Source organism: Ahaetulla prasina, chromosome 1 (genome assembly GCF_028640845.1).
Source record: "Ahaetulla prasina isolate Xishuangbanna chromosome 1, ASM2864084v1, whole genome shotgun sequence".
NCBI classification, from domain to species: Eukaryota; Metazoa; Chordata; class Lepidosauria; order Squamata; family Colubridae; genus Ahaetulla; species Ahaetulla prasina.
Window position 1 is genome coordinate 164,787,512 of NC_080539.1, and position 22,684 is coordinate 164,810,195.

At 40.1% G+C, this 22,684-nt stretch overlaps 1 protein-coding gene across 1 annotated transcript in view; it reads right to left on the reverse strand.

Moving 5' to 3' along the window:
- Window positions 1–19,839: 19,839 nt before the first annotated feature.
- Window positions 19,840–22,684, reverse strand: part of COG6 (component of oligomeric golgi complex 6) — a 118,461-nt gene continuing 115,616 nt past the window's right edge. Inside the window, exon 20 of the mRNA XM_058180349.1 lies at window positions 19,840–19,989. The gene's annotated coding sequence lies outside the window, so the exon portion shown is untranslated. The remainder of the gene's footprint in view (window positions 19,990–22,684) is intronic.

Below are 22,684 nucleotides of genomic sequence, written 5' to 3' on the forward strand. Positions count from 1 at the left end.
TGAACTCTCTGACTCCTCTCTCTCTCTCTCTGTCTCTTATGTGAAGGTAGTATTTGGATAGCATTACACAGGGGAGAAATTGATGACGTTCTCCTTAGAGGCTGGCGATCCCCATTAAACTGCTTGCAGGCCAGAATGTCTAGCTAAGCTTATCTCAGGCTTTCCACACCTAAGCTGCCCCTGCAAGCTTGAAGGTTTCCCTGACTTCTTGCCACTCCTGTGCTGCTGGGAAGGAGGTCGCTATTTTTTACTCATCCTTGCCAAACATCTGCTTGCCTGTCTTGGCTCTGATTCGATGATACCAGATGGCAATTCTGCCCAAGCTTTTGAGAACACGCCACACAGAGGACCATAATTTATTTACTCCGTTTGTTTGCTTGTTTTCTAAAAGGGTGATTCTTAAACGCTGGTGAGAGCTTTGGTCATTAATCAAATTAAATACAGATCCTTATAGAAGCCTGGTTTCTCCTAACCTCTGTGGTGTGGTTTCATCTTAGCTGGGTTTTTCCCCCCCTCGAGGCTTAACGCAACTAGAGCAGGAGTTAGCGCTCGGGTGCCTGAAGGCTCCAAAGTACTCTAATCGTGCAAGATTTCATGCAAGAATGCTGAAACCTTGCAAGTTCTTGACTGACTGCCAACATATTACGTAGGTCCACCAAAAGCTTGCTTCTAAAGAGAGAGCAAAGCAAAGAGCAAAGTTTTCTCCTTCAGTGAAAGAATGAAAGCCTAAAAAGAGAGGCGTAGCGGGGGATGGGGTGGGGAAAGCATTGTTGAGAGAGCAAGGCAACAATGCCAATGCACATTGGTGTGTCAATGACACAAGAATATCTGGCTGGACACAGGCCGATATCCATTCTGGCTCAAATAGTAGAAATGACCTAAGTGAGTTTTGACAACTTCCAACTAACTGGCAATTTCAATGTCCAGCTCCTTCGAAGTGTTAGTCCTTGACTTATGACCATAATGGAGCCTGCCTATTATGATCGTAAGTGGTGAGAGTTGTAAAGCAGGTCAGCATACGATCGGACCCATTTTTGTGACTTTTTGTGTCATTAAAGTGAATGCTGCAGTCATTAAGCAAACCTATTGTTCACTTTGGGGCAGTTTTGCTGAAACCAAGAGGTCCGTGCCTATTTTCAGAAACAGTCAGTCATGTGACTGTGGGATGCTGCAAACCGCCATAAATGAGGACTGGTTGCTGAGCGCTTGACATGTGGTCATGTGACTCTGGGAGTGGGGCCACTGTCATCAGAACTGTGGAATCAGGTCATAAGTACCTTTGGGACGGTTTATTCTATTGGAACTTCAAACGACTGGCAAGCAACCAATCATAAATCAAGGACGGGGTGGGCTGGTGGTGGTTCAGAGGTTCGGGAGAATCTCTAGCTAAGATTCTGTGCAGTCCGGAGAACCCCCAAATCCCACTCCTGGTTGGCCCCGCCTACCCCTCTCCTCCCAGGAGTCCCCAGGTGGCCTGTTTTGGATGCAGGTAAGTGCAGGGTACGTGGGGAGGCTCAGGGAGGGTGAAAAATGGGCCTAGTTGGGAAGAGGACCTCCAGAGCCTGGGGAGGCCATTTCCACCCTCTTTCTTCAAGCCTCCAGACCCTGGGGAGGGCAAAAACGCCCCCCCCACTCACCATGGTGCAGGAGGCTAACTAGGCCACGCCCACCATTGCCACATCCACCCAGCAACCAGGCAGAGAATCTCTTGCTAAAAATTTTGAAGCCCACCCCTGGTCAAGGACTACTGTGTTTTAAAATTGGCTTGCAGATGTTTTCAATCCCCAAAATGCTGAGAACCTGCTGAGATTAGGGGAAGCCTCACAGTGTTTCCTGCACTTGAACAGGAACCAGTGTGGTACTATATATAGTGGTATATATCACACCCCACTATTGAATTGTTGTGTCTAGACTAGCACCGGGGAGTCAGAATTTCTAATCCTTCCTCAGGCACAGAAGCTCAGACTGGTGACTTTGCACCAGTAATTTTTGCTCAAATCAAACACTTCAGAGAGTTGCTTGGAAAATAATAGGAGGCCACATTGTGGTCTAAGAGAAAAGCAGATAGACACCTAGCAAATAATTAAAATTGATCATTTGATCATCCCGAACTCTTAAAAAAAATGGGTGTCTTGCCTACAACACATAAGCATCCATGTTGCTATGATGGTTTGGTTTTTTTTAAAATCACCATGCTGCACATTACAGTGTTTGAAAGTGCAACCAAACCTTTTTTACAAAGAGATTTTGAAAAAAGGAAGAAGAACTTAAAAATCCCCAGAGAGGACAACCGTTAACCCATCAAATTAAACTTCTGCAGAGGCAATTATTTGTGTTAACTGTAAAAGAAATGGAAATAAAGATGACTTATACAAAACAAAGAAATTCTGAAATTACAAATAAAGTGGACAAATTATAGTAGGCTTATAAATTGTTAAAAGAAAAAGAAAAGAAAGTGATGTTAAAGTTGCAAGAAGGAAATACAGTAATAACTGATAATGCAAAAAGTGTTTCCCCAATATTATTCTAATTTATATAAGGGTCAAGGAATTTCCCTTGGAATAAGTGAAGGAATATTTACACAAACAGAATCTACCAAAGATTACAGAGAATCAAAGGCACATTTTGAATGGACTTATAACAATAAGGGAACTGTGTGGAGCTATTAAAAAGACTAAAACAGGAAAGGCACCTGGTCCAGATGGTCCTGCCAGCCTCCTATTAGAAATGCTTTGAGGATGAACTTTTACAACCTTTACAACAAGTGATAAATATTATTGCAGAGGATAGAAAGATTTCTAAAAGCTAGAAAGAGATTAATATGGCATTAAAACCTAAAGAAGCCCAGAATCTGACTTTAACAAGGAATTACCAACCAGTATATTTACTGAATAATGATTATAAGTTGTTTTGGGTTAAAAGGTTGAAAACAAATTAAGGACTTTATTCATGAAGACCAATATGGAATTTTTTTTTTACCCAAAAGATTACCCAAGGTAATATTACAAATGGTATTTCTGGAGTGTTTGGAGCAGCACATGAAAAACAAGCTGTATTGGTCTACTCAGATGCAGGGAAGGCCTTGGATAATTTGATAATTTCCTTGATTAGAGTTTTGGAATGTATGAGCCTTGGAGATAATTTTATTAAGTGGGTACAATTAATATCTCATAGAAAGCACAAATAATTAATGGAAAATTAATAAAATCTTGTTGTTATTATTATTATTAATTTATTAATTTAATTAAAACCTTGATTCAAAAAGGGACAAGAGAAGGATGCCTGCTGTCTCCAATCTTGTTCTTGAGGTACTAAATGGAGACATAAGACAAGATGAAGGAATCGTGGGAGTTAAGATAGAAACTTATAACTTAAGGGCTTCTGCAGATGACTTGGTGATAGTTGTGGAGGATCTGTTAGAGTATGCGCCTCAAACTTTTTCTTCATTAACCAAAAGTGCTTATGAGAAAATCCATTTTACCCAATCTAAGTAAAATGCTTGAAGTCCACTTAAATGTCCTTGTGATTGGGTAATGGATTTGGGTGTTGCTACCCAAAGAAAAACCACTTTTGTCCATTGCCCAATCTTGGGAAATTTACTCAGGTTTGGGAAGCACTGTATTAGAAAAAGTAGAAACATTAATGGGAACATTAAAGGACTTTGATATGCCAGCAGATTTTAAGGTTGCTAATCAGAAGATGAAGATGTTAACATAAGTATGAAAACAGAAGACCAAATAGAACTGATAGAGAAAACTGGTTTTAAGATTGAGGAAAAGGTAAAATATTTGGGCATTATGACAAATGTGAACAGTATGTGATTTCACAATAATTATGTTAAGACGTGGAATGAAATTAAGAAGGTTATGTTAAGATGGGAGAAATTAAAATTGTAACTGTAAGGAAGAATTTCTATGAAAAAATTAATACTTTGCTTAGAATGTTTTTGTTTTAGACAACACCTGATAAGACCATATACCATTCAACCGATGCCAAAAAGATACATCAAAATCTGTATGTCAAGGGAAAAAGCCCCACCAATTAAAGTATTTCATGATGCAAAGGAAGATTGGGTTTACTAGATTTAAAATTGTTCTTTGTTAAGTTTGGAAGGAAAAATGGGTGTTGCTGAGGAACAAAACATTTTACAATTAGGTCATGACCTGAGGTTTGGAAGCATGGATGCCTTACAGATCTCAGCACAAGAAGCATTTTATAAAAGAGAAACAACAAACAAAGGCAAATAATTAATGAACCAGGAATTATTGGTGAATTATAAGGAGAGTATAAAATTAAATCAAGAGAGCAATTATGGCAGAAAGATATAGTTGTCAATATATATTTTCTTTTCTTTTTTTCTCTTTTTCACACTTTACTTTTTTTTCTTTGAATGTATTTCTTATTCTCCCTGTAAAATCTTTTAATAAAAGTTATTCTTAAAAAAAAGAAAATGCAATGAAATGCTTACTCTTCTGCAAAGAAGCAATATTCCTAACCGCGATTTCATGCTGCTAGATGATGCAGGAGAGAAAATCATGAAAAGAAGCTTCAGAACTTCCACTTTAAAATATATTCGGACTTGATTTGGACTATTCTGACAGTTTTCAGATCCTTGCAAGTCTTCCTCCATGCACAGTAGTCCAGGCAAAGTCAGCAGATTGAAATTAATTAACAAGAATCTGGCTGGGGGCCAGGCATGTAAAGTGTCAGTTTTCTTGAATGACTGCCTTGAAATGACATAGCTTACTTGAGCTTGGGAGCCAGAAGGTGGGGAGTGGTAGGAGTTCCCACCCATGCAAGAATGGACCACCCACAATTCTCACTGTTAACAAGGCCGGCTTTGTTCTAGCTATAATAAACCAGCATGAAGCCAGAAAAATGCTGACTCTGCTTTCAAAATGAGCCGAGATCATTTGATCATTTAAAGTCCAGAGCCGATTTGGAACTTGCATGGAAGTCTTTAAGCCCTAGGAATAGAGGAAAGCATTTATCACTCCAGTTAATGTTGCCATCATCAGGTGAATGGCTGTTGAAGAATGGAGAATATAGCTTCTCCAAATAATTAAAACAGAAATAGGGGTAGACTTGTCTCTCCTTGTAATGATCTTCAGGTTCTGTGTGAAGATGCAGCAGATTCAGTGGTCTTTGAATCCTGATGGATGGTAATCCATGGTTCCTTTTTTAATTCAATGTTGGTTTTTGAATCGGCCACTTGGTTCCTTCCTGCCAGTGAAAGAGTTAGCTAACCTCTGGTATGTTTTCAAAAATAAGAGACTGAAATTATAATTATACATCACTCCAGAGAGGAAAAAAAAAATAGATGGCAAATCAGTTGCTCATGGAACTTTTGAGTACATAAATTAAAAAGGATGTGTTTTAGAAATGGAAAAATGGGGGTAAGGATCAAGGCAGTGTACTACCAAGTAGCTAATATCCACAGAAGGGAAATCCAAAAGATTAGAATGCAAAAGGAATGTAGGCTTAGGAACTAGAGCTATAGATAAAGGCAGAGGTGGGTTTCAGCAGGTTCTGACCAGTTCTGGAGAACTGGTAGCGGAAATTTTGAGTAGTTCGGAGAACCGGTAATAAAAATTCTGACTGGCCCTGCCCCATCTATTCTCTGCCTCCTGAGTCCCAGCTGATCAGGAGGGAATGGTGATTTTACAGTATCCTTCCCCTGCCATTCCCACCAAGCCACGCCCACCAAGCCACACCCACAGAACCGGTAGTAAAATTTTTGAAACCCACCACTGGATAAAGGGATGGTGGGGGGGGGAGAGAAAGGGCTGAAACTGCCACTAAGAGAAGTAAGTGAGAGGACAGAGCTTTTCAAGCTTCAGTCTTCTCTCTAAATGAGACCTTTGTTCAAATGGACCCAACCAAGTGAGTAAAGGAGCGAGCACCAAGTGAAGATAATTAAATAGAGAGGTTTTGAGAGCATCGGGCTACTATGAATGAGTAGTCTCCAGGATCAAACCACCTTGGTCTGAGAGTCTTGCAGGAGCTTATGAATGTCAGCTTGGAGTCTCTACTGTAACCTCTGGGAAATCATGGAGAAAGGTCATAATGTTCAAGGCCTGGAGAAGAACAAGTCCCCAAAAGTTTCTTAACTTCAAAAAGGTAACAAAAAAGGACCCATGTAACCACAAAACCATCAGCTTGACGTTGATAATCAACAAAATTTTGAAACAAATGATTAGACCCAGCATGGGTCTTTCTTTTTTATTTAAATGGTATAATGACAACTGGAGGGATTCAAACAACTATTGGATAACCATTTGTTGAGGATGCTGTAGTGCCATGATGGCAAACCTATGGCAGGCATGCCAGGGGTAGCACACAGCGCCCTTTCTGTGGGCACACGAGCCATCACCCCAGTTCAGCTCTGCTGCGCATGCGCCTCCCACCAGCCAGCTGGTCTTTGGGTCTCTGCCACGCATGCGTGAGGGGTGCATGCATGGAGGTCACACCCGCATAAGCAGGGGCAGGACATGTGCAGGGAAGTGGCGCATGCATGCTTGGGGAGGGCGGGGTGCACGCATATGCACGGGAGGCACAGTGTATGCACAGGGGTTGCACGTGCATTGGATTTTGGGGGTTCGGCACATGCATGCTTTGGGCACTCGAGCCTGAAAAGGTTAGCCATCACTGCTATAGTGGATGTCTCTACTGGACAAGGAGTTGTGTGAGATGTTCTCCAGGATGTCGTCCAATTTTTCCATATCTTGATTCTATAATTCTATAAGGTTTATCACTTCATACATGATCAAATTATAGTGTCATTATAATTATCCTTACCTATGATGTGCAAATCTGTATTTCGGATTTATCCCTCCTAAACAGGCCAGGAAGCATATTCAGGAGCAAAAAGGAAGATTCTTACATTTCCAATTTGTTCAATTAACAAACCATGGAACGAGTATCTGTGATTCTTCAGCTGAGAGAATCTTAGTACCGTTCCTGTGGTTGAAAGCAGAATGATGTGATGATTTTGCTTTTTCCGTCACTTTTAGAAGTACATTGTGTCTAATGGAGACTTAACATTACACTTAAGCCTAGTGTATTTAATTTACCGCCAACAATTGGCTGAAGATGTGCATTTTTGCAATTATTGCAGATGTTATTTTTATGGGCTGTTGAAAACTGGAAGGTCATTTGTCACTACTGTATGTGCTTCATGGAAAAACACACTGTATTTCCGGTATAACCAGTCTGCCCTCATGGATGCAAGTGAAATGCTGACATAATCACTATGGTATGTAGGTCAGGATAGTAAATGAATATTTAGCATTGGAGCATTTAGTAACAAATATGACCAAAAAATGGGCCAACACAATTTCATATTTCTTAAGCCCATTCATCGAAATGAAACAGCTAGGATGTAAATCTGTAAAGTGGCAACTACCTGTTGACCATTCAATCCCTGATGCAAACTTTGGGATTTTTAGTCCATGAATATTAATTAGTTTCACGCCACATTTTAATGTGTCCCTTGTTCCAGTTTTGTTAATTAGAATTAATTACTTGAGCTTTTTCTATTGCAAAGGGAAACCGACTTGCATTTGGCATCATTTCCTCCTAGTAGTCTTTATTCCGTGGATCTGATTCCAAAGAAGACTTACACAATGTGCCCATTGGAGACCCAAACTCTAAATGATCTGGTTGTCTTGGATTGTCTGGACAATCTGGGCAATGAAGCAGAGAAAAAGCAAACAAGACATACCTTGCTTGATCCTCAAGAGAACAATATTCTGATTTAAACAGGTTCTTTTCCTGATTGTATATGTGGGCATGTAATAAAAACATAATATGCATTTAATAAAACGCCATCAGCAAATAAGCTCATTTTGCATACGCTGCTTGCTTGTTTTACTTCTAAACCGCCTCTGGGATTTAAAAGCAGAAGTAAAGCCAAGGGTGGCGCTCGATTTGGGGGTGTCATGAAAGGAGGGACACAAACTTCCAAAGTAGGCAGGGCATAGAAGTGCGTGAATCTAGACCAAGACTAGATGTAGCTCAGTGGTGGGATTCAAAATTTTTTACTAGCGGTTCTGTGGCTTGGTGGGCGTGGCATGGCTTGGTGGGCGTGGCAGGAGACGGATACTATAAAATCTCCATTCCCACCCACTCCAGGGGAAGGATACTGTAAAATCTCCATTCCCACCCCATTCCAGGGGAAGGTTACTGCAAAATCCCCATTTCCTCCCAATCAGCTGGGGCTCAGGAGGCAGAGAATAGATGGGGGTGGGGCCAGTCAGAAGTGGTATTTACCGGTTCTCCGAACTACTCAAAATTTCCACTGCCGGTTTTCCAGAACTGGTCAGAACCTGCTAAATATCACCTCTGATGTAGTTGATGTAATTTATTTAAATGGCCATCTAATTAAAATTAAATTAATTCAGTGCAGTTAATATGATTGATTCCTCCTCTAGTATTTAATCATCACTCTCTTTTATCACCTTAAAAAAATACCTGTTTATCTTTTGGAAGAACCACAGGGGGAATAACTCTTGAGGCTCTAAAGCAGGGATGTCCAAACTTGGCAACTATAAGACTTGTGGACTTCAACTCCCATAATTCCTCAGCCAGCTGCTGGCTGAGGAATTCTGGGAGTTGAAGTCCACAAGTCTTAAAGTTACCAAGTTTGGACACCCCTGCTCTAAAGGTTGCACACGGCCCAGGGCTCGTGGATGACAGCCTGTTTGAAGGAAAGAAACAGTACTTTCGAAATGAGCTTCACAAGGGCCATTTCTAAGCAGTTTTCAGCCTAACATAAGAGATATTCCCAGACATAGAGAAATGAGACAAGGCTCCCGCTGTGTAGCTTATTAGTTTCAGCTGCTCCAGCCCATATACTTCTCCTGGGCCTCCAGTGACAAAGCTGGATCTACCAAGACACTATCCTGATCCTTTAAGAGGGCAGGCTAGGCCCTGCCTAAAAAGTAAAATCCTCACTACTTGGACAAACAAGTCACCTACTAATTAAATTGCCAGAGAGTACTACTTGAAGGGATATATTAAAGGGCAAACTGGGAGCAGTCTCCTTTAAAAAAAGAGAGAGAGGCAATGGTTGTTGTTTTCAAATAAAAGCCTTCTGGATAAATAATTAAATCTTTGGTAGTTATGGATTCTTTTTAACCACTTTAAAGTCAGTTTTAATTGATGCCAAATATTAAAACTAAGAAAGGGTGAGCATGATTGCCTCATGCATCAATGCAATGCTTTTGGGGCGTGCAGCCACAAGAGATTTGTATTATTTATTTAATTTATTTATTTGTCAAGTACCTAGTAGGTAATATATATAAGTATAAGCATGAATTGAATATATAAAATAGATACAAACAGAGGAACATTAGGACAGGGAGAGTAGGCATGCTGGTTCTCTTATGCACGCCCCTTACAGACCTCTTAGGAATGGAGGGATGATGCTAACTTTGGTTGCTGTTCAAATTAATCAGCCAGTTTGTTATGTAAACTAAATAGAACAGAGTTGGAAGGGACCTTGTAGATCATCTAGTCCAACCCCCTGCTCAAGCAGGAAACCCTATACCATTTCTGACAAGTGGCTATCCAGTCTCTTCTTGAAAGTCTCCATTGATGAAGCACCCACAATTTCTGAAGGCAACTTCTGTCCCATTGGTTGATTGTTCTCACTGTCAGAAAATTTCTCCTTATTTCTAGGTTGAATCTCTTGAACTGCTTTCAGGATTCACATCCTTTCATCCTAGCAGTGATGTACTTAGATGCTGAAGGTAAGGCTGCAAAGTCAGACAACCCCCATCTCAGAGAGGTTATAGGTATTACACTGCTTACTTCAAAATGTGGGTGGTTTTTTTTTTGTGATCTTCCTCCTCCTCAGTTAAATAGGGCTATGAATCTTTGTCTCCAGGACTAGGTCTAATCATGCCACGAGGCATATATATTTTTATTTAAAACATTTTCAGGGCCCTCTTAACCAAAGGAGGTTGGGTTTAATTTTTTATGTCATCAGTTTTATCAGCTTCTTTTACTTTTTTCTGTTTCAAACATTTTCATACATTTATTATCATTTTTATTACATATCAACCATCCTGTTCATTTTTGTGTGAGGGGCAGGATTAAAATAAGCCATAAAATGTTTAATGCTAGTCAATGGAAATTGAATTAATGTTTTTATTGTTTTTATTGTTTCAATGTTTTTAAGTAAATGATCTTAAATACTAATCAGAGGAAGGAAGGAAAGAAGGAAAGAAAGAAAGAAAGAAGGCCTTCCCAGATTTGAGGTGCAAGTGAAGAATTTCTTGGCCCCCCCACCTCACAAAGCCTATCAACCAATCAATGAATTAATTAGCCTATTTTAGGATAGATATTACTATGTGCCTGAATTTCCCACTTCAAACTGGTGAATATTTATGTCACCAACTTTTAGTGATAAGGTCAGAGAGGTCTCCCAGGATCAGAAAAGGGTAGTTTGCAAGCCATCGGCTGCCTTTCTCTTACATACATACTGGGAAACTGGTAACATTTATCTTTTTTTAGCATATTTTAACTGTTCTGAATTAGGCAGAGGGAATTAGAAAACACATTCATGGAATATCTCTTGGGAATCCATGGGTTAATCCTGTGGGTAAATTGCAGGTGCTTTCTCCTGGAACAATGCAAGCCTGCACTTGCATTTGAGTGTGCACTGTTATTGCTTCTATCCCATATCAGGTAGCTCATTCTTAACAAGGTTGCTATTACTATAATTGCTTAATATATCCTCTCCCCTTGTTATAATCTTAGGTGACTTAACTATATGCTCTGCTGACACAAGCTGTAAGGTGTAACAAAATAAGGTTTCTCTTCTCAAACCTCCTGGGAAGCATCCATTTAAATTTTCTATCAGTATTTCCCCATTCATTTGACAGCATTCCACATTAAACCTTGCAAAATACAGAAGAGGAGGAGAAGGAGGAAGAAGAAAGCAGGGAGAAGACTTTGAATGAAAGATAGAAGGCAAAGAGAGAGAGAGAGAGAGAGAGAGTGTTTTGGGGAAATCAAATCAATAAAAATGGAGCCAAACCATTTTCCTCGGGGAGTAGAAATTAACATGATTGATGTTGAACTTGTAGAAAGTTAGCACTCACCCCTCTTCTAGAAGAATGAAATATTTTAGAAAATATTAAAAAGGACAGAATATTATATTTCCCTGGATGAGAAATGGAGAAACACATTTTAAGGACAAAGCAGCTCCCTGCAGCTTCCTGCCTCCCCCCCACCCACTTTGTCAATGGGCCAGAGGCAGAAATTCCTTCTCCCCACCTTTGTCAATGGACCATCATCTGCAACACAATAGGACCCATCTAGCAACAGAAACTCACCACATGGCACCTGGGAAGATTACATCAGCCAGCAAGGCTAGCTAAGGCCCCCACCCCCTGGGAGTCTGACAACGAATCAGGGTACTCTTCCTGTGCCCCAGGAAGTTCAAAGCTCAGAGAGGGCATAAAACCAAGGCACGCTCAGTATCTCAGCTCTTTTCTGTTCAGGAACTCAAACCATCCTCCATTAAACCATCTTTCCAAGCAGTCTCCATGTTTCCAGTATCTTTTTCCCCACTTGGAACTGAACCCAGAGGGACATTTCTTCCATCAAACTAAAGCAGTTAGCACAGCATCCAGGAAATTAGGGAACCTAGGAATCTGAGCATTGGGCCTTCAGCTCTGCTGAATTAAAATGCTACCCATCCAACCTTCAACTGGAAGAAAATTAGCCAACATAACAGTTGCTATCCCCATTGCTGATTGATTGATTGATTCTCTTTTGGTTTTCTGTCAAATCATAGCATTGTGTGTGCAGAATAAGTTAAACAAACTGATTTGTTAAACTATCTAGCTTTGCTAGCCTCTCACTTTTAGAACCTCCCTCATCTGACCAACAGGATACCAAGATAGGGCAGGGCTGAATCTCAGGGAGGTGCCAAGTTTTGATAAGCAGTTGATCTGCTTCCCCTGCTTTACAGTACCTATCAAAATTGGGGGAGCCACAGAGTAAAGTGCAAGTGTCAGGCCTAGAAGCCATCTTTTTCCTTGGATCTTCAGGCCTGCCACATTTACTGCTGTGGAAAACTGGGAGGGGGGATTGTATGGAGCATGGGTGATATATAGTCATAATAACATTCCTTTCTCAGAAAGTCAAGGACATCTTGCCTGGCACCTGGACGGCTGGAACTGGGAGGCATCTCCAGCTGGGACAGTGTTTTGATTGGACCATGTGATGGACATGTGGGTGTTGGGCAGGGATTTGAACTTTCCTTTAGGTGGGGAAAACCTGGAAGCTTTCAGATTCGGGTTTTCCCAGATGTGCCAATATGTCATCTCTAATAAAATGGAACTTTGAGGAAACTCAAGCCTCAGAGTTTTCTTTTGTTAGGGGTGTTACTTGGAACCCTGACAGCCAGAACTGGATGTCTCAAAGCCTAATAGCACCCTCTGTGGACCACCAACGAGTTTGTGGGAAGAATAGGGGAATGAATATAAAGGGGGAGATTTGGCTGTCTCAAAGCCCAGCAGCGCAAGCTACATTTGTGCTTAAATTTATCTAGCCAAAATCAACTAAAAACATAAAAACAGCCTGGTTTCTTTGCCACATAGTACAGCCCGCTCAATAGCTGTTCAGAAGGCTGTGAGGAGTTGTTGGTACAGTGGATGATAGCTGTGCCAAGCTCTTCCCCCCCCCTGCCAAAAAAAGGGAATGCCAAGAAAGAAGAGCACTTGAGATTTGAGTCTCCATCAGTCTGAAGTGGCCAATAAGTACCAAGGATGTTCCCACCCCTTTCAGTAGTGTCAGCACTACTGAAAAAACAGTTGTGAAATATATCAGATTTTACATGCCTTGAAACTGCCAAAGGCTGCTGCTGGCTTAAGAGGGCAAAGATTCCTTTCAAACAGAAATGACTAAAGATAACTTAAATCTTTTTCACTCATGAGCTGAAAACAAGATGAAGGAAAATCTTGGGGCTGTAGCAGAATAAAAAGTTGACAGGGCAAGTTATAGATAAGATTTGAAAACGCCCCTTAAAAGGAGCATTTAGTGCTTGTTTGTGGGAGGAAAAATTCCTAAATTTATAATTTGGTAATATCTTTCATTGTCCCACGATCAGGATGACTTCAGCTTAGTACCAGTAGTCCTCAATTTATGACATTTGGGCCCAAAATTTCTGTAGCTAAGCGAGACAATCATTAAATGAATTTCTTGACACAGTTATTAAGTGAATCACTGCTTTTGTTAAGTTAGTAACACAGTTGTTAAGTGAATCTGGCTTCCCCATTGATTTTGCTTGTCAAAAGGTTGCAAAAGGTGATCATGTGACCCCAGGACGTTGCAGCCATCATAAATACACGCTAGTTGCCAAGCAGTTGAATTTTGATCACGTGACTAGGGATGCTGCCACAGTTATAAGTGTGAAAAATGGTCATGACATTTTTTTCGGTGCTGTTGTAATTGGGAACAATCAATAAATGAATGGTTGTAACTACCTGAAACACAATTGCTGTGGATGCTGTGTGAATAGGCCAAGTGTCAGAGTCCTCTAGAGACCAACTAATCTCAGCTGTCCTTCTCTTTCCTTTCAATTTTTAGAAGCATTTGATTCTGAGGTGGATACTTGCCATCCAGCTTTATAGATTATTGCAAATATTTATTTTTTTTAGTATTTTTTTTTTGAAACAGCACAGTATTGTTTATTGCTAAATAAATATATGTAACATCAGGTTTTGGAAATACATGCTATAACAATGTTTCTTAGCTTTGGAGCAGAGATGAAATCCAGCAGGTTCTGACAGTTCTGGAGAACCGGTAGCAGAAATTTTGAGTATTTCGGAGAATTGGCAAATACCACCTCTGGCTGGCCCCAGAGTGGGGTGGGAATGGAGATTTTGCAGTATCCTTCCCCTGCCACACCCACCAAGCCACACAGTGCCCACCAAGCCACACCCACAGTACTGGTAGTAAAAAAAATTGAATTTCACCACTGCTTTGGAGCCTCGGTGGACTTGAGCTCCTAGAATTCCCCAGCCTGTACAATCATTGCTAAGAATTCTGGGAGTTGAAGTCTACACATCTGGATGGAAGTTGGCAAGATTTGAAAAATCTATGGCATTCTTGCAGTCATGGTATTTTTGTCTTGGTCCTGCAATTTTTGGAGTGTGCGATCCTCATCTCTGCCCCTTATGTCCTTTCAAGGAAAAAATGCTGTCTTGGGCTGAAAAAGTTGGCCATCTCTAGTGTAAACTTATCAAGCTTTATATCACTATCTGAGAGACTTATATTTGTTTCAGTCAATCGGAATTTGATGCATTTTGATAGCTTTTGTATTTCAAATTGCTATATTTCTACTGTTACATTTTGGGATATGTTTAGCTGAAACACCCGAAATAATTTCAGCTTTGAGTGTTTTAGGCTGTGTTACTTATACTATATCCTGTTTTCAGTCCATAGTAAATTATTGGGGCTTCTGAAATATTGTATTGTATTTCTTACCATTTTTGAAACAATATCATTCACATATCTGATTTCTGTTTAATGTTCCCCAATACATACACTCATTCCTTTTCTAATAGTTTTTATGGCAAATGTTTGGTTCCCCCCCACAAAATTATTGTGGAAAATTTAAGCTTTTACTTTAGAGCATGGCAATGTTCTGTTGGAAGTTGGAACCACAATAGTTATATACTAAGAAATGTATGTTACTTTTACGTCAATTTCTCTGATGCACATACACACAACTGTAATTAGCTGACTACATCCATAGTGAAACAAGCATAGAGAATGTGTGGTTAACTATTGATTTGTGCAACTGAGGCCACTATTCCATCCTGCTTCACTGGTCTGTTACCTGCTCTTTTATTCAGCTTGATTAGATGCTCATATTTTTAGGAGTGAGTAGACTGCCTTGTTGCTCATTTCCTGACCAGTGAGGCTGAACGATGTATCAAAACAATTCCACAAGGGGCAAAATATAAATTCATCCGGAGCCTAAAAATCAGGGGTGGAAAGCTATCTGTGGACTTCAAGCCTCATAATTCTTGAGCCAGCATGGCTGGCTCAGGAATTCTGGGAGCTGAAGTCCACAAGTCATAAAGGGGCAATAGTTTCCCACCTCTGCTATAAATGAATAATATTGTCTGCCAAATGCAATACTAGTAATTTAATCAGGGATGAGAAATCGGGAACAGATTCAGATAGATAAAGTAATCTTGGGCCAAGTAATAATTGCAGGAATTCATTTTTGAAAAAGGGGGCATGATTGGATTGAGGCTAGCAGGCAGCAATGAGTATGAAACTGTTCAGTCAAAACCAGGAAATCTTGGCCTGGTTTTACAAAAGTACCTAATGGGTTTGATTTGGGAGCAGCATGTTTTGCAAATCTAGCTATTTATGGTTAATACAGCAAGCATGGTTAAACAATACGTAGTGGCTTAATGGATACACATATCTATTCTGTGAATCTCTCGGTTCACCTTCAGGGATAATCTAATCTACTAATAAGATCCTGACAGGATTTATATTGGAGTCTCTTTCATTTGTAAGGGAGCTCCTTCACAATCCTTGTGCCAGCTGCTGGTCATCCTAAATGAGTAATCTCAAATTACTGCCAAGGAGCAAATCTTGTAAATTCCCAGAGATCCTGCTTTATAGCACATAGACACACACAGACACACACTTCATACAGAATGTTCTTACTTGAGTCCATTTGTCTGGTTATAGGCAAAAAAATAAATATAACAAAATCCAAGCAGTATTTATGAACAGGAATTGTAAAGCCATCAAACCACCTTTCCCTTGGAAAAAATTGAAACCCAGAAACTAGCATAATTAAGCATAGATGAAGCATAAATGGAGCAATGAACTATCCATAGGACCTTTTTTAAAAATCACAAATGAAGATTAAAGGTGATGTAGATAGTTCATTGCCCCATTTATACTTGATCTATGTTTGTTTATGCTTGAATTATGCTTGATTATGCTAGTTTCTTGGTTTTATTTTTTTCAGGGGAAAGGTGGCTTGATGGCTTTACAACTCTACTTTGTAAGTACTGCTGAGATTTTTTTTTTTGAAAACACAATTACACCATAGTAATTGTTTTGTACATACTGCACCAGAAAACACTATATCATCAACCAAATTTTTAAAAAGTTGTGTCCGTTCTAATCTCCTCAATCCAAATTTTCCCTTGCTACATTGAGCTAATAATTAAAGTATGAGAAGGATGTATTTCTCTAGGTTTTTAAACATATGTCTCTAATCTTCATTTGTGATGATAGAGACATGAGTTTAAAAACCTGAGGAAATATACATATCCTTCTCATACTTTAATTATTAGCCCAGCATAGCAAGGGAAAACTTGGATTGAGGATATTAAAAATGGGCACAACTTTTTATAAGTGCGGTTGATGACATACTGTTTTCTGATGTAATATGTACAAAACAATTACCATGACATAGTTGTGTTTTCAGGGCTAAAATTGAAAATATGCAATAGCCTTGTTGGGTGGGTCTGATATATATATAGTTCTACTAAATTTCCTAGAAAAAAAATACTATTAAAACACAAACCATGTTGTCTGGAGAAATTCAAGGGGTGAAAGGTAAAGAGACGAGGGGGAAAATATGACCTAGGAGCACACGCTCAGGTTCATAAACTATCAACTGTAAACAGAATTCAGTAAATATTTTTAAAGCTATGTCCTTGACTTTCGGATGTAAGTCAGAAACCTCTGGTGTGTGTCTCTTCTCCCTGCCTCTGTCTGATTTTTCCCAGGTGCTTCGGTCCCAATATAGAAACCTGTATAACCAGGTGGGAGATAATCATGAGGACTGTCATAGAAAAGGATTAGACTCCTGCCCAGCAGTTCTAATCTTTCTTACTGATAACATACAAAGAACATTTGCAATGACCTGCTTTAACACTACATGAAATCTTAAGTTTTCTCTAACTTGGTCCCTCCCCCCACTACTGAATTTCAGCTGCATAAATTTGCTTTTATGCAGAGGTATTAGAGGAACCTGCATAGTTTAAAACTTAGCATAAATCCCTTCTCTACAATCTGCAAAATATAAGTTACAAAAAGGGATTAAACTTTTGCAGTAGGGTTCCATTGGAATTACTGGGAATGCAGTTCAAACACATCTGGATGGCATCTGTTTAGGGAAGGCAAGCTTAAGCAATGCCTTCCCACATTATGTAACATATTTAAAATTTCCAGCTCCTAGTATCTTGGGATGGGCCGGGGGATGGAGCATGTGACTACTCTAAGTGGGAATGGAGCCTAGGAAAGCATAGCTATTTTTTAAATCAGTCTGAGAATTGAGCCCATTGCCAGAACTGGCTGGCTGCTTTTACTTAAAATGGGGGTGGGTGGGTGTTTATGAGCAAAGAGACAGCACTGTCTTCCCTCCTTGTTTTTCTGGAAGTAGCCTGAGAGAAAAACAGCTGGTCCAGTTGTCACTGTTTTTCCTTTCCCAGTTTATTGGCTACCTTAAGCAACATGAGGTAGGAAAAAGCTGAGGTAATCAAACGTATTTCAGGCTGCAGGTGTCCTGCAGAATGTTCTTTTTTTAAAAAAAAAAATCTGAAAAGAGGAACCTAGCAACAGAAGGAAGCTTTTTTGCCTGCTGCACAAGCTGTTTTGGTTGTTTTATTTAGAATACTAGTTAAGAAACAAGACAGTGAGCAGGCCAATCTGGTCAAGTTCAGTAGATAACCTATAGATGATATTAACATCATAGTTAGGCTGGGTAATAAATTTAGGAGATGGCTCAATTTTTCTACCAACCGAATCCTAGAAAAGGGGCATGGTGTCTGAATTTAGTACCAATGGTAAATACAGACTGAATCAGATGGAGTGATCAGATGGATCACTCGTCCCTGATCATGCTATAAATGTGCCCTGGCCATATTGCCATGACATTGATGACTTTAATCTTATCCCAGTCCATAAGAGAGACAGACAATCTTGGCTATTCCAGTTCTAGAGAAATATTTTTCCTCTTCTTCTGGTTTCCTCCTAGGTATCTAAAATTTATTTGGTGTTATCACTTACTTTGGAAGGTGGTCAGGTAACAAGAGTGACCAGAAGCAGAAACCACAGGGACAGGATTGGAATCAACAATTTGATGCTGCTATATTTTTTGGCTGACTCAAGAATGGATCAGAGTCAGCGGAAAGGAAAGGCCCAGAGCGGAGTTGGAAACTTTTGGTCAATTAGTGAAAACACAGAGTTGGAAAGAGTCATTCAAGAGCACTGTGCACATTTTGTGGCGCTGGCTGTCAATGGAGACTTGCTGGCTTGTTAAATTAAATCTTGGAGGCCATAAGCCAACACATGCTTTCTGGGAGTAAGTCTTACTGAAACCAGAAGCTTTTGTAAAAAAAAGTTGATGAGATATCTTCCTAAACCCATACTGATTTATGCATGGCAGATCCCCACCTTATTAGGATTTTAATAGAATAGAATAGAATTTTATTGGCCAAGTGTGATTGGACGCACAAGGAATTTGTCTTGGTGCATATGCTCTCAGTGTACATAAAAGAAAAGATACGTTCATCAAGGTACAACATTTACAACACAATTGATGGTCAATATATCAATATAAATCATAAGGATTGCCAGCAACAAGTTATAGTCATACAGTCATAAGTGGAAAGAGATTGGTGATGGGAACTATGAAACGATTAATAGTAGTGCAGATTCAGTAAATAGTCTGACAGTGTTGAGGGAATTATTTGTTTAGCAGAGTGATGGCCTTCGGGAAAAAACTGTTCTTGTGTCTAGTTGTTCTGGTGTGCAGTGCTCTATAGCGTCGTTTTGAGGGTAGGAGTTGAAACAGTTTATGTCCAGGATGCGAGGGATCTGCAAATATTTTCACGGCCCTCTTCTTGATTCGTGCAGTATACAGGTCCTCAATGGAAGGCAAGTTGGTAGCAATTATTTTTTCTGCAGTTCTAATTATCCTCTGAAGTCTGTGTTTTTCTTGTTGGGTTGCAGAACCGAACCAGACAGTTATAGAGGTGCAAATGACAGACTCAATAATTCCTCTGTAGAACTGGATCAGCAGCTCCTTGGGCAGTTTGAGCTTACTGAGTTGGCGCAGAAAGAACATTCTTTGTTGTCCTTTTTTAATGATGTTTTGATGTTAGCTGTCCATTTGAGATCTTGCGATATGATAGAACCCAGAAATTTGAAGGTTTCTACTGTTGATACTGTGTTGTCAAGTATTGTGAGAGGTGGAAGTATGGAAGGGTTTTTCCTAAAATCTACCACCATTTCTACGGTTTTGAGTGTGTTCAGTTCCAGATTGTTTTGGTTGCACCACAAGGCTAGTCGTTCGACCTCTCGTCTATATGTGGATTCGTCATTGTCTCGAATGAGACCAATCACTGTTGTGTCATCTGCGAACTTCAGTAGCTTAACAAATGGATCATTGGAGATGCAGTCATTGGTATACAGAGAGAAGAGAAGTGGGGAGAGCACACAGCCTTGGTGGGCCCCTGTGCTAATTGTACAGGTATTTGATGTGATCTTGCTTAGCTTCACCTGCTGCTTCCTGTTTGTTAGGAAGCTTGTGATCCACTTACAAGTCTGTTCCGGTACCTGTAGCTGGTTTAGCTTAGTTAGAAGAATGTCTGGAATGATGGTATTGAATGCTGAACTAAAGTCTACAAAAAGGACCCTTGCATAGGTCTTTGGAGACTCAAGATGTTGTAGGATGTAGTGCAGAGCCATATTAACAGCATCATCTGTTGATCTATTTGCTCGGTATGCAAATTGCAAGGGGTCTAAAAGCGGATTCGTGATGGTTTTCAGGTAGGAAAGGAAATTTGAACATAATTACATCAAGTGCTTCCAGATTTTTAAAGGAGTTCCAAAAGACATCAGATCTTGTTGTAAGTTCCTCTTGGCTATCAGCCTTTTTTCTGTCCCTTTACATTTCCCAGAAATTCTGTTAAATAACCAAGGAAACCTCTGTGAAAGAAGAGAGAAGGGGTTAAAATGGGGCAAACATGTGATTATTTCAATAACATGTACTTTAGTTTAATTACAGTAGGATATTAGGCATTGAGGTATGTTTATGTCATTGCTTTCCCAGGCAGTAACTGGCTCCAAGGCAGAGTAAACCTTTTGCCTCAGACAATGAATCAGAAATAGTGGTAGATTCAGACTGAGGCCCACTGCTAAACCCTCCACTCAAAGTTCAACCACTAACACCACTCAAGGTTCCCCATTAGGCCTCAAAATGAAGTATCAGTGTGGACAGAAATACCAGCAAGCCACACCTGCCTCAAAGTCTTCTTCTGAGGCATCCTTACAGTGAGGGTCGGGCCAATTGAACAATTGTTGTGGAGTTCCCTGTGAACTGCAAGATTGAACACTAGGCGCAATAGCTTTAGTCCGAAAGATTTTTCCTTGAGACATTGTGGATGAGAAGACAACATGAATTAGCTGTGGGATCATCCATTTCCTCATTCTAGGAAGAGAGCTCATCCCCAAACTATACACCAAACTATAACTTACAGCCATTTGCACTGTCCTATGTGACATGACCACATTTTATGATAGTTTTGCCAAAAACCAGCACTTGTTTCCAGTTGCCACTGAAAATCACACCCATAGCAAATCATTGGTTCGTTTAATAACTGTGGTGCTTGCTTAATGATAATGGCAAAAAAACTCATAAAATCAAGTCAGTCACATGACCAACCAACTGTATTTTATAACCATTACAACTTATAATTGTAATGGGTAGACTTCATTATGGTCATAGGTCAAGAACTACCTGTCTGTGCTGTCACAGGATTTCTATGCTGTGAAATTCATTAACATAGCCTTCCCTGCGTGGCAAAAAAACCAGGTAGCCCCTTTCTCCAACTATTAAAAAGCATAACTGTAAGCTTTTGCTGAGCTGATGCCAATCAACACCAGAGCCTCTGCAGTAATGAGATGCAAATAGTTGCACCTACCCTCGATCATCAGAAGAGAGCAAGTTGCCTTACGACACACAAATCCGGACATTGGCAGTGAGACTACAGGGTTTCCGAGAGAGCTTACTGTGAGCGGCTGCAGCTGGACTTTCTATGTGAAATGTTCCTACTATAACCTAACTCGCTTCCCTAAATCCATAATAGCAGTTGATTAGATTACCTTAACCTTTACACCCTGCCTTTGTGTTCAAGGAAGAAAACAAAATGGGGGCTTCCCCCAATTCGTCCCAGACTATTGATAGGACATTCAATGGTTGCAGCTTCTCCATGTTTACAGTAGACCCGTCCCACCCCCACTGGTGTCCTTCCTGCCTCCCAGTCCAGAATGACAAGGAGCTCTGCTCTTTCCTTCCTTCTTTCTTTTTTTCCTTCCTTCCTTTCTTTAGGGGCCACGGTGGGGTGGATATGTGTTTTCTGCACATATTCCCTGCACTGCATCTGCCGCTGGGTTTTGTGGCCTCTTTCCAGGGATCAAAACAAAGTGGAAGATACAAATCTTAGAATAACATCTGAATCTTGGAATGGGCTCAGGAATAACACTTTAAACTCCTTTTGCGCCTACATTTGAAGGCAATTTTCTGCAAGATCCAGCTCCAACGGTAGTTAACAGTCCACAGTCAGCATAAAATATATCTTATTATATCAGTATGTCTGTTGAAGGAGTGGCAAGAACAGTACAGGTTTTGCATTTGAATTTCAGCAGTGTCCAGATGCATGTTTGGCTATGAGTCTATATCTCACAGACTCTGTATCTTCTTTAATTATCACTCATTTAGCTCCATCTTTTGTTATTTTTCTTTATCTAGGGGATAAGTTCCTTAATGAAAGTGAGCCAGGAACTTGGTTAGGCTTGTTTGTGGCTTAGCATATTGTGCAAACCTAGTCTGTTTCATTAGCCTGTGGTTTGGTGTAGCCAGCAAAACCAGAAAATGAACTAATTTAGCACTGTAATAAAGTTAGTCTGTTCCCGGAATGCAAACCTCTGAGTCTCAGAAACCCCCACCTACTTCTGACTTTCTTTTAAGGACAACCTATGTCAAGAAACTTTCCATTCCATCTCTTTCCATCCATTGATATCAATGGCCCTGACTGGAAGAGGGGGGGGGACACCCCAAAACTGCACGAACCCTTAGGATTTGTTGTAACTGATAATCAATTAAAAGAATGGATCCCTCCAAATCTAAACTCTATTATAGGAAGCTCACTTCCCTGTTATTCAGGATACTACTTATAAATGTAATGGGCTTAGAGTTTGAAGCATTGTTAGAGGCCCTACACACCCACTTTACGATCTGTGTCTGTTGCTCCCCTCTGGGAGGAGATTTCAAAGTATCTATAGCAGGACTACTAGATTCTGTAACAGCTTTGATCCTTGTGCCATCCATCTTGTAAACTTGGAGGATTTGTTGTTCTTGTTCTTATTGCCCTGTATATGTGTGCATTTGAATGAGACTGTGATGTTTCTCTATGTGATACATGCGTGTGTATGTGGGTATATGCATAATGGTTATCTTTTTGAGAGCTGAATGCAATGCAATTTTATTTTAATGTATGCTAATTAGTGTATATTTAAAGTGGCAATTAGGTTTTATCCTAGCCTATCCTATCCTGTCCTGTCCTGTCCTGTCCTGTCCTATCTTCTCCATTCTGTATATGAGACTGGGTTCTCCCCTTTTCCA